General features: G+C 39.3%; 1 long non-coding RNA gene across 1 annotated transcript in view; it reads right to left on the bottom strand.

Moving 5' to 3' along the window:
• Window positions 1–1,397: 1,397 nt before the first annotated feature.
• LOC131423857 (uncharacterized) overlaps window positions 1,398–18,381 on the bottom strand; it is a 56,566-nt gene continuing 39,582 nt past the window's right edge. The window contains exons 2-3 of the long non-coding RNA XR_009225956.1: window positions 4,366–4,485; window positions 1,398–3,185 (exon numbers count right to left, since the gene is read on the bottom strand). This is a non-coding gene — a long non-coding RNA (uncharacterized LOC131423857). The remainder of the gene's footprint in view (window positions 3,186–4,365; window positions 4,486–18,381) is intronic.

The following is an 18,381-nucleotide window of genomic DNA, read 5'->3' as shown; positions in this document are numbered from 1 at the left end:
TTTAAAACAACAGTAAAATGAATTTTAAAATATGAAAATCTGAGAACTCTTTAAAAAGTAATGCTAGAATGGTGAAAGACAGAGATAGATTTTGTATTTCAAACTCATCTATGACTCCTTCCTATGACCTGACTCTTTCTACGGTGGCAGTTTCCTTGCAAAACAGTCCTCTGTACCATTTCATCTGGCCGCACCAGAGGGGTTGATAAACTTAGGGATCTTTACCATAGGCAACAAAGGAGCTGAGAAGCTGACCCAAGCGTGTCATTTTCATGCTTCACAATTTGTTCAAGCACAATTATATAGTGTTTTCCTTTTTTTTAACTGATACACAAAAATATGAATATTACATATATTAGTGAAGGGCTCTGAACTGTCCTGACATATGTATATATTGCCTGATGATTAAATCAGGTTAAATAGGTTAAGCTCCTCACATATTTTTCATTTTGTGGTAAAAATATTCAAAATCCTTTTTTTTTTTAGCTTTTTGAAATGTACAGCACATTGTTGTTCTCAGTAGTCGCCCACTGCACAGCAGCACACCAGAACTCCTTGTTCCTATCTAACTACAACTTGGTACCCATGGATAAGCCTCTCCCTATCCCCGCTCCTCTCCTAGTCTCTGGTCACCACCATTCTATTCCCATCTTCTATGAGGTTAACTTTTTAGATTCCACATGAGTGAGATCATGCAGTACTTATTTTCCTGTGCCTGGCTTACTTCCCTTACAATGATTTCCAGTTACATCCACGTTGCCCCAAATGATAGGATTTCATTCATTTTTGTGGCTGAATATTAACCTATCTATGTGCCCCATCTTCTTTATCTATTCATCAACTGACAGACACTGAGCTTGTTTTTATTTCTTAGTTATTGTAAGAGTGCTGTGATGGACATGGGAGTGCAGCTGCCCCTTCAACATACTGATTTGGTTTCCTTTGGACATATACACAGTAATGGGATTGTTGGATCATTCACTGCTGTATGTTTAGTGCTGTATTTTTAGGAATCTCCATACCATTTTGCATAATGGCTGAATTGATTCATATTCCTATCCTCAGTGTGGAAGGCTTCCCTTTTTTCCACATCCTTTCCAGCACCTACTCTCTTTAGTCTTTTTGATAATTGCTGTTTTTACAGGGTGAAGTGATGATTAGTGATATTGAGAATTTTTTTCATATACCTGTCAGAATTTATATACCTTCTTTTAGAAATGTCTATTTCGATCTATTGCCCATTTTTAAACTGTGCTACTTGCAGAATTTTGCTGTTGAGTTTTGGGAGTTCCTTATTAACTCTGGATATCTATCCCTTATCGGATGTATAACTTGCAAACATTTTATCCCATTATGTAGGCTGGTTTTTTGGGGGGTTTTGGGGGTTTTTTGGTTTTGTTTTTTTTTTTTTTTTTTTTTTTTTTTTGCTCTGTTGTTTTCTTTGATGTGTCGAAGCTTTTTATTTGATGTAATCACATTTGTCTATTTTTCCTTTTGTTCCCTATGTTTTGGGGATTTTGCCCAAAAATCCTACCCATTCCAATATCCCAAAGCGCTTCCCCTATTTTCTTTTAGTAGTTTCAGGTCTTAAGACTTTAGTTCATTTCAAGTTGATTTTTGCATATAGGGAAAGAGAGGGGTCTAGTTTCATCCTTTCGATGTGGATATTCAGTTTTCCCAACTTCATTTATTAAAAAGACTGTCTTTCTCCAATGTGTGTTCTTATCACCTTTGTTGAAAATCAATTGCTGTAGATGTGTAGATCTTGGTGTACTTCTGTTCCAATGGTTCATGTGTCAGTTTTTCAGCCAATATCATGCTCTTTCTGTGACCACAGCTTTAAAGTATGTTTTGAAGTCAGTTGGTATAAGGCCTCCTGTTTTGTTCTTTGGCTCAAGATTGCTATTGAAGCTTTGTGTGTGTGTGTGTGTGTGTGTGTATGTGTGTGTGTTTCCAATTAACTGTGGAATTATTTTCTCTAGCCCTATGGAGAATGTCATTGGTATTTTTTCCACATTTTAATGGTACATAATGATGGGATTTGTTGTTACATATTTGTACATGCACACAATATCATTGACATTTTGATAGGAATTACATTGAATCTGTATGTCTGTGTTTTCCTCTAAAGGTATACATAATTATTGTTTCCAACTCATTATTTCTGCAGTTACAAAATTCCTAATACAAGTGGAAGAGAGAGAGAGAGAGAGAGCGCCAAATGAAATTGGCTGAATCAAAAGCAATCAGGAAAATAGAGAGTGGAACTAGCTATTTCAAAAACTGATACATGCAAACAATTTCCACAATATGAATGTGTCAAAACTGGTAATAGAAGCCAACCTGCTTTCCCCACAAAAGGGGTGGGGTGATATGAAATCTTTCTCCCTTAGGAAAACCTTTCCCGCCAAACCATCCCAAACGATGGCAACAAATATACCAAATCTGCCAGTGCTAAAAAATGAAAGACAAATAAAGGAGGTGTTCAAAGGCAATCAGGCATTTGGGAAAAATAAGAAGGAATATTGAATGAGTTGTCCTGACCAAATTTAAAATGCTGAAGTAAGTAGACAAACTTGGAAATAAAAGAAAAGAAAACAGATGCTGAGAAGGTTATATTGAGGGCATCTTAAGATATAGAATATTTTCTCGAAATTCTTACTTATATCACAAAGGGACAGTATCATATTATCAAATTTATGGAATTGTTTCAATAAGAATACAGATCCCCCTTTGAAAGAAGGAAAACTGTGGCTTAGAAAAATGAATAAATTGCCTACAAATCAGTAAATGATGGAGCTGAATTTTCTAGAGCTTATGTTTTTCTCCATATTTTTTATTGGTGCAATATAATCATACATGATGGTGTGATTCATTACATATTCAATATTATTTTTCACCACTAAACAATATCAGAACATGGCAGAAGCAGATAACCAATTATGAGGAAGAAAACCATAGTTACAGACTAAAAATTTTTAGCAACTGAGGTGTACTTTTCAGGTATGCAAATAGTTCCCCATGTCACAGAGCACGTGTAAATTCTTACCTTTTAATAAAATAGAAGTAATAAAAACAAGTCACGGAAGTTACTCTTCATGGTTGGCTTCCCACATGCCAAGCCCTTTGCCTACACTGCCTCATTTCCTCTTCGCAACACTCTGTGATGTTAATGGCATCCTCATCTAAAGATTAAAAAGAAAAATTGGAACTTAGAAAAGCTAAGAACTTACCCATCATTCAATATCCAAGTAATAAAGCCAAAATTCAAACTTGACACCTGAACACGAGCTTATCTTAGATAATAAAAAGTGTGAGGCTGAGACTTTACACTGTAAGGATAGAGTGCCTGAAAGTGAATCCTCTGATCTGGACTACCCAAGGGCAATTACTAACCCTTCCAACACCAATGCTTGGGTTACCTCTTCTGTACTTGAGGAGGATACTGGTACTTCACAGTGTTGTTATATGAATTGAGTAGCTAATATAACTAATATCCTTGAAGGCTTGCCTGCATGCAATATAATACATATCACAAGTATTAGCTAGGATTATGATGATGATGATGATGTTATCATTCACACTTTAGACTATCTTCCAACCACAAAACAATGAATTCTCCCAAGAGTTCCCTGAACCATTTGGAAAGGTTTAATTTATCTTCAATAAGCTTAACAGAAAAGAAAGTTTGCAGGACATTTCAGAAATTTTTCGACTAACAACATTTATGTGCTGAATGCAGTCTACCTTAATTATTCTAAAAAGTTATTATAAGAAACAATGAGTTACATAAATAAGTTACCATTGTTTGTGAGAACATTATTTGACTCATAATAGCGAAGGCCACGTACCAACATTTTATTGCATTTTTCTTCACATTTTTGATCGCAAAAAAAATGCAATTAATATTAGTTCTTTTAAAAAATTATAGTAACCTAATAGTGAAACATCCAAATTCTTTTAGAGCTTATCTTTATTATTGAAAAAAAGCCTTCCATGCTAATCTATAAAGTAAAATACCATAATAACCTAAGATTTCATTCATATTGAACTTAGATTCAAAAAAGAAATAATTGTTATTCCAGTCTGTATGTGTTATTTCCAAAGCATAGTGCAATGCCTTATGTGAAATCTAAACAAAACAATAAGTGCTTACCTTGGGGATGGCAATAATTTTAAAGAAATATCCTATCACACTTGTATATAATCATTCAACCTCCAAAAAAATCTTAAAATTAAGCATGTTGGAAATAAGATTTGACTGAAATCCAGATTGGTCCAGTTTCCCAGGAGGACCACTTCTTCAAATGTACATAGATTGATGCTTTTTAATTAACTGCTTGCCTGATTTCAGATGGCACTTACATTTTCTTCACATAAAAATGCTTTCTTATTTCCTGTTCAGTACGTGTCAGACACACTTGTCTGTTTCCCCACAATGGAAAATTAAGTTGGAACACGCGTATCTTCAGAGACATGTAGAGGCTACAAAGAAATGGAGATGAGCAGAAATCAGACCTACTGTAATTGAATGGAGAAGAATTATGAATTTACTAGAGACAGGTATGTTCCCACAGAAGAAAAATCAAGCTTATTAATTGTCCATTCTTAGTTAAAGTACATGTGGACAGAAGCATATTGTTCTTTAAATTACTCAGTAGAAAAAACAAGGCAGAAGAAACTATTTGAAGTCTATAATAGCTTTTGACTCTCGTGACAATAATGTGTTCATCCTTTATAACACAGAAACTCAATATAAGAGAAAGGTGTGGGTGAGCATGGGTGGGCTCTATGCTCCCCTTGTGTTTTATTTTAGGCTTCTTGCCCATCGGCATCTTCTGAGATTCCTAATATATAACACAGGGCAATCACTGCCACCTTGAAAGGCTTCCTTATTCAATTGGTAAAATAAAACATTACAAAAAGGACTGCTGAGAAAAGACTGTGGAAAAATTTGGGAAAAGGGGATAAAATAAATGTTTTAATTTATTTTTATAAATTAATAAAATAAAAATTTTAATTTATTTTTGCAATACATTCAAGGACTAAATTTTTGCAATACATTCAAAGGCTATAAGTCTGCATAAAATAATGTTAAAAGAGTTTTGTTCAAGAAGATTTTGCAAGTTATTTTATGACTACTATGTGCCTTGCTCAGGGCTACTACCTAAGCTATATAACATCCTTTAGTAGATTCATAAGTATATATTTTTTCTCAGCTGAAAAATTCATATTAATGAATTTAATGATTAAGAAAAAATGTGAGGGATTTATAAGGGCAGATGAGAATTTGAAAGGAGTTGAGCAGCACAGAATCACCCCCAACCAAGATAGTTCAGCAAATGAGAGCCAAGGAAAGCAAAGTTTGACTGAGGAATAATGAGTAAATTAGCCCAGATGACAATGTGAACATTAGAAAAAGTACTTGAGTTGAGTTGAGCCATCTCTAACACCAGCTGCATAACTAGAAGCAAAGCACATAATAGCGCCAGGCATCAGATTCCTCATGCTTAAAAGTGGCAGTTGGGGCAGAAGGTATGGCTTAGTGGTACAGCACTTGCCTAGCATGTACAAGTTCTGGGGTTCAATCCACAGCACCAGGAGGAAAAAAAAAAAAAAACAGGAGCAACAATAGCTCTTGTCCTGATATCTATATCATGACAATGTTGTGACAATTAAATTTAAAGATGTATGTAGGCTGGGCACAGTTGCACACACCTAAGTTCAAAGCCATCCTCAGCAATTTAGCAAGGTGCTAAGCAACTTGGCAAGACCCTGTCTCAAAATACAAAATAAAAAGGGGGGGTGGGGGTGTTACTCAGTGGTTAAGCACCCCTAGGTTCAATCCCTGGTACCTCTCCCCACACACACACACACAAAAAGATGTATATAAAATATTCAGGGTTCTGCCTGACACCCAGTAGGTATTCAATCAAATATATTATTCAACTGGAGAATAATGGTGAAAATGTGAGAAGTGCTGGAAAAGTAGGTTGGGATTACATCATAGTATAATCTGTCTACCTGAAAGAACAGATAAAAAGAAATATGCAAGGGTGTTTGATCTCTCCAGTAATCATAGAAATACACATTACAATGACAGATATGTTTTTACCATCAGATTGGGAAAAAATGTAAAAAGATGTTTGCTATGACATAAGAAAACAGGCACTTTCTTGCACAACCAATGGATACACACGTGGACTGACGGATTTTTACTAGATTAACAGTAGTGCATATGCTCTTCCACCCAGCAATTATACCCCAGAAATTCTAATTTACATGCATGAAAGTATAGCTGCCACCATAGTCCAACCACCATCATCTGGCTCATGACAACAGCCCTCTGCATTAGTCAACTAAGCTGCAATAATAAATGACTCTGATATCCTAATGGCCTAGAATAATACAATACTTCTCATCATGTTATGTGTAAGTGGATGCTTTACTTCAGACTGTGGCTCTTTTTCATATGTCTTCTCATTCCAGGATCCTGCTCTTCTTGTGGTCAAGAATAGAACCCAGAGGCTGAGCGGAGCCATGTGATCTTACTTAGAGCTCTTCACAAGTCATATCTGCACACAGTCATTGGAAAAGCAGGTCATGTGGTCTAAGCTAGATAATTGTGCAGGTAGGTGGATGGCATGGTGGGGTAACCCTCCCATGGGGTGGATATCAAATGGCAGCAGGTGGGGATATGTAATCCCCTTTTAGGAAAGACAGGAATAATTGAGAACAATCCTTAGAATCAACCCATAACTAGTTGGCCTGCTTCCACTTGGCAACCAGAGTAATCCAATTAAAACAGGAATCTGGCTCTGTCACCTTCCAATAGCTATCAAAATCATTCAGGATAAAAATTAGACTTCACTGTAGCTTTAAAAACTCTGCATGGGCTGGGCCTGGAGACACAGGTCTATAATCCCAAGGGCTTGGGAGGCTGAAACAGGAGGTTCATGAGTTCAAAGCCAGCCTCAGCAATTAAGTGAGGCCCTAAGAAACTCTGCAAGACACTTTTTCTAAACAAAATATAAAAAAGGACTGGGGATGTGTCTCAGTGGTTAAACACCCCTGGATTTAGTCCCCAGTACAAAAAAAATGCATGGTTTGACCTCCCCCCATCCCATTTCCTTTTGATCAAGCCCAACACCCCACCCCACAAAGTTCCTCTTTAGCCTCACTGGCTTCCCACCTGTCTTAGGGCCTTTGCACATACTAGACCATCTGCCTGAAGGACTTTACATCCAGACAGGCCCTGATCTTACTTTTCATTCCTTTAGGTTTCATTCATGTGACAACAATCTCTACATTTAATAAGGCTGCACAGAAATACACACATGCCCCATGACTGTGTATCAAAAACTGATGAAATTTGAATAAAGTTCTATAGACTATGCCAAGGTCAATTTCCTCACATCTTACATTCTATGATTATGTAAGATATTATCATCAGGTAATCAGGGTAAAATGTACCTGCGACCTATTTGTAGTCTTTTGTGTTTTCTTGAGGGTCTATAATTATTTTTTAAAAAAAATTTAATAGGGGGAAAGAGTGGTGATCAATCACCTTGTTACATCATATAAAATGGCACCCCTTCCACTACCTATTCCTTTACTCTGCTCTGTCCCTCTTCAGTGTCCTCTATCATGAGATGACAATTTTCTTGTTTTGCTGCAGGCAATACATTCACTGGATTATGTCTATTTCCACAACTAGAAAATAGATGCTGCGACAGCAGGGTTTTTGCTTTGTTCACTGCTGGTTATCTGACACCAAGAGGACGACCTCGCACCTACCTGGTACTCAATAAAGACCCTCTAAAGGAAATGTGTCCAGCAATCAAAACTGAGAATTATCTAAGTGCTCATAGTAAAGAAATAATTAAATTTTGATACACAGCAGAATGCCACAAAATTTAACGAATGGATCAGATCTATATATGACCATGTTGAAGAGCTCCATGATTGGTGAAACTAAGTTTCAGAAAGTTGGTATAAAGCGATCTCAATTAGTGAAGCAGAAATTCACCGTAATGCTTACCAAGAACCCTAAAGGCAAATCCTGTTTCCATTTTTCGTTGGCAGGGGGGCCTTGGACAAGCTACTTAATCCCATTTGCCTCACTTTCTTCATCTATAAAATCAAAATGATAATGCTATAGAAATGGAGTGGATGCACATAAAGCTCGTGACTCAATATAGTCCATAGTTAGAATGTGGTAAACATTTTGTTAGCTATGACTATAGTGTATGTATAAAATCCTGTAAGTATATATGTATGACTGAATCAATTTATAGATCAAGATTAGAAGGACACACAGAAAAGTGATAACAGTAGTGACCTAAGGAGAGATAAGCAGAGGGATAAGGGAATTTTTTTTTTAATTAAAAAACCCCATAGTCTAAAAGCCAAGTATAAATTATTTTAAAATACATAAACTAGTGCTTTCGTCCATAACCCTGGATGATCAAGGATTAACTACATCTACTTTACCTAAATCCACAATGGAGTTTGCAGACCCAGGAGCCCACACATGGCTGAAGCTAAAGCTATCAGCCCCCAGGGCCCTGCTCAGTGCTCCTAATTGTCCAGCAATCCTGACATGGGCTCTGGTGCCTACTGTGTGCTGAGAGCATGATTCTAAGAGCACAGATGTAGATAGACAGATATATCATCTCTCATCTCGGCCCATTAGGGAGTTTATTACATTGGGCCTCACACTATGCAGAATCATTTCCAACTCAGAATTCTGTTAAGGACTCCTGCCACTCGCTGGCTTCCAGCAGCTGCTCAAGTGTTTGTTTGTTTGTTTGTTTACTTTACTTTATTTATCTTTTGAAAAACATCTCAGCATTGTTTTAGTTTATAGCTCAAGCATATCACTTTACTTTTCCTGTTTTATGTCTACCATCCATCTTATCTTCAAGTTTTTTGCTTTTATTTGTCTTTTATTTTAAATCACATTTTTAAAGCATTTTTGTTCCTTTTCTTATCAGCCTTTTTCCCTCTTTTTTCCCTATCAGATTTATTTATCTTTATTTTTTTAAATATGATTCAGCCATTCCTTTTAACTTTTTCTCTTAAGTCTTTTATTCATCTTTTTTTTCTTTTATTCATCTTATTTTAAAATCCTATAAATATTTTCATGTTTTTTCTAGATTTTTCTCTGGAATATTCAAATACTTTATCTTGTCTTTCATATACTTACTGCTTGTTTTGCATTTTGTGAGGTATTTACTTTCTCCTTGCCATCTCTTAAAATTTAGTTAGTACTTACGTCATGATCTGCATCTATGCAGGCCAGCAGGAAGCATGGGCAAAGTGGTGGTCACAGTAGACATCCACACCATGCCAGCTGGAGAGCCCACAAACGTATTTTCCACTCTCCCTGGACCCCCTTCCAATTCTACTTACCCTTCCCACTTTTACTTAGCAAAGGCCTCCTTTTATAACTTTGTTTTCCAAATATCTTACTCTGGAATAGTCATGTCAGGGTATGTGCTGTCCCAACACCTTGTGAATTGCAATTGTGAAATTCAGATTCTGAGTATAAACTAAGGATTGTAGATGGATAAGAGGTTTTAGTAAGAGAGGGATGCTTCATCAACATGTCTGGTCCAACCTTGGCTAAAGCACCTTCATGTTTCTGTTAAAGAAGGCAAACGGAAACGAGGAGATAGCGACGCAGGGATACAGCGCTGCAGTTTCTGCCAGCCGTGCAAGCACCGTACTCAGGGCTGAATTCTGGGTTCGAGACGGGGGAAGGAAGCGGTCCATCTCGGTTCTCCACACCGGTCAGACCACAGAGGAGGCCAGCAGCCACCATGTTGGAAAGCTGATGTCACCATCCCTGTTTTCGACTGACCGCAGCTCATTCAGCCATAGAACAGGTAATTTCAGGCTGCAATTCACCTGCAGCTTGCAGACAGATTGCTAGGGTTCAGTGCCTGGGTGCTTCTTAGAACCTGATCTTATCGGAGCGAACACCGAGCGCGGGGCGGCCGAGTTCCGGCTCCAGGAACCGTCCCGGAACCGCCCTGGCCCAGGGCTGGGGAGCCTGCAGAGGCTGCTTCTTGGACCCTGCTCCTATCAGAGCATACACCAAGCACTAAGCGGCCGAATTCCGGCTCCTGGAACTGAGCCCGCGGGACTGCTTCTTGGAGCCTACTCTTATCGGAGCTTACACCGAGCACGGAGTGGCCGAGTTCCGGCTCCCAGAACTGCCCTGGCCCAGGGCTAGGAGCCCACGGAAACTGCTTCTCGGTCCGGGTCCTGCTGAGAGCCGGTCAGGACTCACCCGTTGCTTTGGTTGCCCGGCAAGGGGAACGAAATGCTGCCATTCGCATAGGATACCAACATGGCAGAGATCTGATGTCAGCAGAAAGCGGTGGAGGAGAGAACTTCATCAATACTAGCGGCGACAGAAACAGTTGGTCTCCTGGTAGGGGGGGTGAGGCACAGACACCCGAGTCTCCTCAATTTGTCGTCGAGCCAGAGGGGAGGAGCCGGGCCGCCGCCAGCGCCCGGAGAAGGCCCAGCGGCTCGCCAGCATGGTGACCGCGTGACTCCAATTGGAGAGGGGGCGGAGCGGAGCCGCCACCCGCACCCACAAGGTGGGCAGACCTGCGACCCAGTGGTACATGGGCGTGGTAGGAGGGGCAGGGCAGATACGCTGCCCGCGCCTCCAAGGTAGGCAGACCTGCGACAGACCGGCGGATCAGGCCCAGGAGCCTGCCGGCGTGGTACACACACCACCCTAATTGGAGTAGGGGCAGAGCAGAGTCGCCTCCCTTGCCAGGAACAGGCCCAGCGACCTGCAGGCGGGGTAGTCACGACACCCCAATAGGAGTAGGGGCAGAGCAGAGCCGCCACCCGTGCCCGAAAGGTGGGCAGATCTGCGACCGACCAGCGGCACAGGCCCAGTGGCCTGCCGGTACGACAGACACGTCACCCCATTTGGAGTAGGGGCAGAGTAGAGCCGCCGCCCGCGCCTGCAGGGTAGGCAAACCTGCAACCGACCGGCGGATCAGGCCCGGTGGCCTGCCGGCGTGGTACACTCGTCACCCCAATTGGAGTAGGGGCAGAACAGAGCTGCCGCCAGCGCCCAGAACAGGCCCAGTGACCTGCCGGTGTGGTAGCCACGACACCCCAATTGGAATAAGGAGAGAGCAGAGCCGCCGCCCGCGCCTCCAGGAAAGATACGCAAGCAGTATGAAAAGACAAGGAAAGAAAGGACCACAAGCAATGCAGGTCAACACAACTTTAGAAGAGGTATCAGCTGCAGCAGATGGAATGTCAGATAAAGAATTCAGGATATACATGCTTCAGATGATCTGGAGTATCAAGGAAGACATTAGACAGCAAAATCAGACAATGAAAGATCACTTCGACAATGAATTACACAAACAAATCCAGGAAGCAAAGGATCAACTATACAGGGAGATAGAGGTTATAAAAAACAGACAAACAGAAATCCTAGAAATGCACGAAGCAATAAACCAACTTAAAAACTCAATGGAGAATACTACCAGCAGAGTAGAACACTTAGAAGATAGAACATCAGACAATGAAGACAAAGTATTTCAACTGGAAAAGAACATAGACAGCTCAGCAAGACTGTTAAGAAACCATGAGCAGAACATCCAAGAAATATGGGATAACATTAAGAGACCAAACTTAAGAGTCATTGGGATACAGGAAGGTACAGAGCTCCAAACCAAAGGAATGAGCAGTCTATTCAATGAAATAATACAAGAAAACTTCCCAGACTTGAAGAATGAGACAGAATCCCAAATCCTAGAAGCCTACAGGACGCCGAATGTGCAAAATCATAAGAGATCCACACCTAGACACATTATAATGAAGATGCCCAACATACAGAATAAGGAGAGAATTTTAAAAGCTACAAGAGAAAGGAGGCAGATTACATTTAGGGGTAAGCCAATCAGGATAACAGCTGATCTTTCAACACAGACTCTGAAAGCTAGAAGATCCTGGAATAACATATTTCAAACACTGAAAGAAAATGGGTTCCAACCAAGAATTGTGTATCCAGCGAAATTAAGCTTCAGGATGGAGAATGAAATTAAAACCTTCCACGATAAACAAAAGTTTAAAGAATTTGCAGCTAGAAAACCATCTCTTCAAAACATCCTCGCCAAAGCATTACAGGAAGAGGAAATGGAAAATAACAATGAAAACCAACAGTGGGAGGTAGGACAGTAAAGGGGGGGGGGAATAATCAAAGAGGAAAACAAACAATGTTTAGTAACAGAAATAAACAAATATGGCTGGAAGAACAACCCATATCTCAATAATAACCCTAAATGTTAATGGCTTAAACTCACCAGTTAAGAGACACAGGCTAGTAGAATGGATCACAAAACAAGACCCAACAATATGCTGCCTACAGGAGACGCATTTGATAGGAAAAGACATACATAGGCTGAAGGTGAAAGGTTGGGAAAAATCATATCACTCATATGGACTTCGGAAACAAGCAGGCGTGTCCATACTCATATCAAATAAAATAGATTTCAAGCCAAAGTTAATCAAAAGAGATAAAGAGGGACACTACATACTGCTTAAGGGAACCATACACCAACAAGACATAACAATCATAAATATTTATGCCCCAAACAATGGTGCAGCTATGTTCGTCAAACAAACTCTTCTCAAGTTCAAGAGTCTAATAGACCACCACACCATAATCATGGGAGACTTCAACACACCTCTCTCGCCACTGGACAGATCTTCCAAACAAAAGTTGAATAAGGAAACTATAGAACTCAATAACACTATTAATAACCTAGACCTAATTGACATATATAGAGTATACCACCCAACATCAAGCAGTTACACTTTTTTCTCAGCAGCACATGGATCCTTCTCAAAAATAGATCATATATTATGTCACAGGGCAACTCTTAGACAATATAAAGGAGTAGAGATAATACCATGCATCTTATCTGATCATAATGGAATGAAATTGAAAATCAACGATAAAAGAAGGAAGGAAAAAGCATACATCAATTGGAGAATGAACAATAGGTTACTGAATGATCAATGGGTTATAGAAGACATCAAGGAGGAAATTAAAAAATTCTTAGAGATAAATGAAAACACAGACACAACATATCGGAATCTATGGGACACATTGAAAGCAGTTCTAAGAGGAAAATTCATTGCTTGGAGTTCATTCCTTAAAAAAAGAAAAAACCAACAAATAAATGATCTCATACTTCATCTCAAAATCCTTGAAAAAGAAGAGCAAAACAACAGCAAAAGAAGTAGAAGGCAAGAAATAATTAAAATCAGAGCTGAAATTAATGAAATCAAAACAAAAGAAACAAATGAAAAAATTGACAAAACTAAAAGTTGGTTCTTTGAAAAAATAAACAAAATCGACAGACCCTTAGCCATGCTAGCGAAGAGAAGAAGAGAGAGAACTCAAATTACTAGCATACAGGATGAAAAAGGCAATATCACAACAGACACTTCAGAAATACAGAAGATAATCAAAAACTATTTTGAATCCTTATACTCCAATAAATTAGAAGATAGTGAAGGCATAGATAAATTTCTTAAGTCATATGATCTGCCCAGATTGAGTCAGGAGGATATAGAAAACCTAAACAGACCAATATCAATTGAGGAAATAGAAGAAACCATAAAAAGACTACCAACTAAGAAAAGCCCAGGTCCGGATGGGTATACAGCAGAATTTTACAAAACCTTTAAAGAAGAACTAATACCAATACTTTTCAAGCTACTTCAGGAAATAGAAAAGGAGGGAGAACTTCCAAATTCATTCTATGAGGCCAACATCACCCTGATACCTAAACCAGACAAAGACACTTCAAAGAAAGAAAACTACAGACCAATATCTCTAATGAACCTAGATGCAAAAATCCTCAATAAAATTCTGGCGAATCGGATACAAAAACATATCCAAAAAAATGTACACCATGATCAAGTAGGATTCATCCCTGGGATGCAAGGCTGGTTCAATATACGGAAATCAATAAATGTTATTCACCACATCAATAGACTTAAAGATAAGAACCATATGATCATCTCGATAGATGCGGAAAAAGCATTCGACAAAGTACAGCATCCCTTTATGTTCAAAACTCTAGAAAAACTAGGGATAACAGGAACATACCTCAATATTGTAAAAGCAATCTATGCTAAGCCTCAGGATAGCATCATTCTGAATGGAGAAAAACTGAAGGCATTCCCTCTAAAATCTGGAACAAGACAGGGATGACCTCTCTCTCCACTTCTGTTCAACACAGTTCTCGAAACACTGGCCAGAGCAATTAGACAGACGAAAGAAATTAAAGGCATAAAAATAGGAAAAGAAGAACTTAAATCATCACTATTTGCAGATGATATGATTCTATACCTAGCAGACCCAAAAGGCTCTACAAAGAAACTATTAGAGCTAATAAATGAATTCAGCAAAGTGGCAGGATATAAAATCAACACGCATAAATCAAAGGCATTCCTGTATATCAGCGACAAATCCTCTGAAATGGAAATGAGGACAACCACTCCATTCACAATATCTTCAAAAAAAATAAAATACTTGGGAATAAACCTAACAAAAGAGGTGAAAGACTTATACAATGAAAACTACAGAACCCTAAAGAGAGAAATAGAAGAAGATCTTAGAAGATGGAAAAATATACCCTGTTCATGGATAGGCAGAACTAACATCATCAAAATGGCGATATTACCAAAAGTTCTCTATAGGCTTAATGCAATGCCAATCAAAATCCCAACAGCATTTTTTTGTAGAAATAGAGAAAGCAATCATGAAATTCATATGGAAAAATAAAAGACCCAGAATAGCAAAAACAATGCTAAGCAAGAAGTGTGAATCAGGCAGTATAGCGATACCAGACTTCAAACTATACTACAGAGCAATAGTAACAAAAACAGCATGGTACTGGTACCAAAACAGGCGGGTGGACCAATGGTACAGAATAGAGGACACAGAAACCAATCCACAAAACTACAACTATCTTATACTTGATAAAGGGGCTAAAAGCATGCAATGGAGGAAGGATAGCATCTTCAACAAATGGTGCTGGGAAAACTGGAAATCCATATGCAACAAAATGAAACTGAATCCCTTTCTCTCGCCATGCACAAAAGTTAATTCAAAATGGATCAAGGAGCTTGATCAAATCAGAGACACGCCGTCTGATAGAAGAAAAAGTTGGCTACGATCTACATTCGGTGGGGTCGGGCTCCAAATTCCTCAATAGGACACCCATAGCACAAAAGTTAATAACTAGAATCAACAAATGGGACTTACTCAAACTAAAAAGTTTTTTCTCAGCAAAAGATACAATAAGAGAGGTAAATAGGGAACCTACACCCTGGGAACAAATCTTTACTCCTCACACTTCAGATAGAGCCCTAATATCCAGAGTATACAAAGAACTCAAAAAATTAGACAATAAGAGAACAAACAACCCAATCAACAAATGGGCCAAGGACCTGAACAGACACTTCTCAGAGGAGGACATACAGTCAATCAACAAGTACATGAAAAAATGCTCACCATCTCTAGCTGTCAGAGAAATGCAAATCAAAACTACCCTAAGATACCATCTCACTCCAGTAAGATTGGCAGCCATTAGGAAGTCAAACAACAATAAGTGCTGGCGAGGATGTGGGGAAAAGGGTACACTTGTACATTGCTGGTGGGACTGCAGATTGGTGCAGCCAATTTGGAAAGCAGTATGGAGATTTCTTGGAAAGCTGGGAATGGAGCCACCATTTGACCCAGCTATTCCCCTTCTTGGTCTATTCCCTAAAGACCTAAAAAGAGCATGCTACAGGGACACTGCTACATCGACGTTCATAGCAGCACAATTCACAATAGCAAGACTGTGGAACCAACCTAGATGCCCTTCAATAGACGAATGGATAAAAAAAATGTGGCATTTATACACAATGGAGTATTACTCTGCATTAAAAAATGACAAAATCATAGAATTTGCAGGGAAATGGATGGCATTAGAGCAGATTATGCTAAGTGAAGCTAGCCAATCCCTAAAAAACAAATGCCAAATGTCTTCTTTGATATAAGGAGAGTAACTAAGATCAGAGTAGGGATGAAGAGCAGGAGAAGAAGATTAACATTTAACAGGGATGAGAGGTGGGAGGGAAAGGGAGAGAGAAGGGAAATTGCATGGAAATGGAAGGAGACCCTCAGGGTTATACAGTGGAGGGGGTAGAGAGAGAGGAGGGGAGGGGAGGGGAGAGGTGGGGAGGGGGGAGGGTGCAGGATGGGAAAGGCAGCGGAGCACAACAGACACTAGTATGGCAATATGTAAATCAATAGATGTGTAACTGATGTGATTCTGCAATCTGTGTATGGGGTGAAGGTGGGAGTTCATAACCCACTTGAATCAAAGTGTGGAATATGATATGTCAAGAAATTTGTAATGTTTTGAACAACCAACAATAAAAAAATTTTAAAAAAAAAGAAGGCAAACTACAGTGTCCGCAATTGGATTTCTGACATCACTTCTGTGTCAGCCTGATTCTGATATACAGTCAGCCCAGTGTACATCACAGTTCCACTTCTGTGGATTCAACTGAATTTTTAATTGCATCTGTACTGAGCAGGCACAGACTTTTCTTGTCATTATTTTTTTTAACAATGCAGTACAACTATTTGTATAGCCATTACATTGCAAGCATATAGTAAACTCATAAATCATATGGTTTATTTAGCCTATCAAAATCAAATGAAGCTGGGTGCAGTGGCATACACCTGTAATCCCAGAGGCTCAGGAGGTTGAGGCAGGATGGCCTTGAATTCAAAACCAGCTTCGGCAATGGCGAGGTGCTAAGCAACTCAATGAAACCCTGTCTCTAAATAAAATACAAAATAGGACTAGGGATGTGGCCCTGAGTTTAGTGCCCCAAGTTCAATCCCCAGTATCAAAAAAAAAAAATCAAATGAATATCAGCCACAGTGGTATACTTCTGTAATCCCATGGCTTCAGGGACTGAGGTAGGAGGATCGCAAGTTCAATTCATGCCTCAGCAATTTAGCAAGGCCCTAAGCAACTTAGTGAGACTCTGTCCTAAAATTAAAATTAACTTAAAAAGAGCTAGGGCTATGGCATCCCTAGGTTCAATCTCTAGTACCAAAAATATAAAAAAAAAAATTTAAAAAATAACATGAAAAGGACTGAGAATGTAGCTCAGTATTATAGTATTATAGTCCTTGCCTAGCATGCAGATGGCCATAGATTTGTCCCAAGCACTGGGAGGGGAAAAAAAAAAGAGATAATTCCCCATCAACTGAAGAGACTTATGTGATCCACCAAAGTTCTCACAATACAGCTGAGTTTGGGTTTCTCCTTCCCTGTTTCATTTCCCTAAAAAGAAACACAAAGTTATCCTGAGCAAACAACCTGCTTAGTTTTCTGGGCTCGGGCCATGATGTTGATTATTCCAATTTCCTGCAGTTTTTTTCCTATTATGCCTCCTGTTCATTCTTTTAGTAACCTCTCCTCCCTGAGGACCCAGCCTGCTGTTGCACAATTCCTATTATTTTATCCCCCCACCAGTCCTAGGAAATGACATTAGCCAAATATCCTGACTGAAGGTCTGAATTATCAGGCTCTTGCTATTCACTACACATGCCCACGGTAATATCCCCTTATTCAGCAGACTCACTAATGGAGGCACTTTAGGCCAGGTATCTTCTAGGCTTTGTCCATCCATACTGTAACCTGGCCCATTGGAGTTTGGTCTGCTCCAACAGCAAATTCGATTCTAGCTGATGCTGAGCTACGTAATGAAGCCTGCATCTACATTTCATTACCAGGAATGCACCACCTTGTGAATGTGAGTCCTCAGGAAGTGACTGCAAAGGAATTCAACAGCAAAGATACTCTTGGGTTAGTTTTTCTAATCACTTTTAATAGTAGATATCTGCTGTGAGAAATCTACTTGCTCACATTCAGTGTTTAGGAACCTCCCTTTTTGTCCCTCCAGCTATAAAGAGGAGAGAGTAGTAACAGGGCCATTCTGGTAGCTGTCCGCTTCAGACATAACTGCTGCGAGTTCATGCTCCACAAATATGTTCTTTCTGCTCAGTTTCTTAGCTTCCTGGCCCACACCTTGACACACCTGGCCCACCTGTGGTATCATGAGAACATAAGAATAATATTTTGTTTCATTTAATTTACACTCTAACAAGGAAGCATTTATTAAATAAAATAGCATTTGGGGTCTATTCCCAAAAAAGGATAGATTTTTAAAACTATACTGTTAGAAGAACTCATTAAAAGGAAGAAGTCTAATCAGGGGCTTCTAACAAGTTTTCCAGGAAAGGCATTCATGAAG

This window comes from Marmota monax, unplaced genomic scaffold (genome assembly GCF_021218885.2).
Source record: "Marmota monax isolate L192 unplaced genomic scaffold, Marmota_monax_Labrador192_F-V1.1 WCK01_AAM20220418_F8-fsc00012, whole genome shotgun sequence".
NCBI lineage: Eukaryota > Metazoa > Chordata > Mammalia > Rodentia > Sciuridae > Marmota > Marmota monax.
Note: the sequence above shows the minus strand (reverse complement) of the source record. Positions and strands in the feature narration are given on the sequence as shown.